Below are 879 nucleotides of genomic sequence, written 5' to 3'. Positions count from 1 at the left end.
TTTTCATCGGCCACCACAATCTTACGCCACACGCCTTTTGGGATCAGCAGGGATCGCTTTTCTCGCGCTGACGTCCGTTTCCCCGTGGTGATTGCTTCTTTATTCTTCACTTCCACATGTTTGCTTAAACGCCAACCACACGATTTGCCCCGCGGAGAACGGGGGGCACAGGTCCCGGGGAGTGACCGGGCTCAACAAAGCTCACTTAACGCGGAAACGCGCACACACGAATACACCAGAAAACCTGTGCACAGCTTTCTTTGATCTTTCTTCCCGCACAGCACACGGGCCTTGTTTCTGTGGCTTTTTCTTCTTTGTTCACTTTGCCCTCCTTTCTTGCCTTTCTTTATTTTTCTGCCAGCGCTGGTCGCTGGTCCCGAGACGCTCTCTATCGACCGCACTTTCTTCTCACATCCTTCTTCCAGCAGCATCGGAGCTTTCGGGTTCCCTTACCACGGCGCCGGGTCCGGTTTCTTCCGTTTCTGTGCTCGTGCCCTCAACCCTTGGGTCTTCTTTCTCGTTTCGCTGACTATCGCGGGACGCCGCCAGTGGTTCATCAAATCAATATTTGCCTATTGATGCTGCTCGCTGTGAAAGGCACGCCTCCGCTCGATTATGCATCACGATTTGGGCGCCCTCGCCCTACAACGGCTTTGTGGGAAACAGCTTCTTCAGCGGATGCAACATTCTGAAAGGTAGAGAACACAGGAAAAGACCATAAGCCAACAGGCACAGCCACGGGGCCCCAACATCGTTAACCTCGTCGAGTTGTTTCTGCTTTCAATCGAACAACACACACCGCGAACGTAAACTCCCGCGAGCGAGCGAATCCTGCAAGACCAAACACAGCCTCCTGCGTCTGTTTTGGAAGGACGATGC

The sequence above is a fragment of the Anopheles bellator genome, chromosome 1, assembly GCF_943735745.2.
Source record: "Anopheles bellator chromosome 1, idAnoBellAS_SP24_06.2, whole genome shotgun sequence".
Classification (NCBI taxonomy): domain Eukaryota; kingdom Metazoa; phylum Arthropoda; class Insecta; order Diptera; family Culicidae; genus Anopheles; species Anopheles bellator.
The sequence above is the reverse complement of the archived record's forward strand: the minus strand, read 5'-3'. Positions refer to the sequence as shown.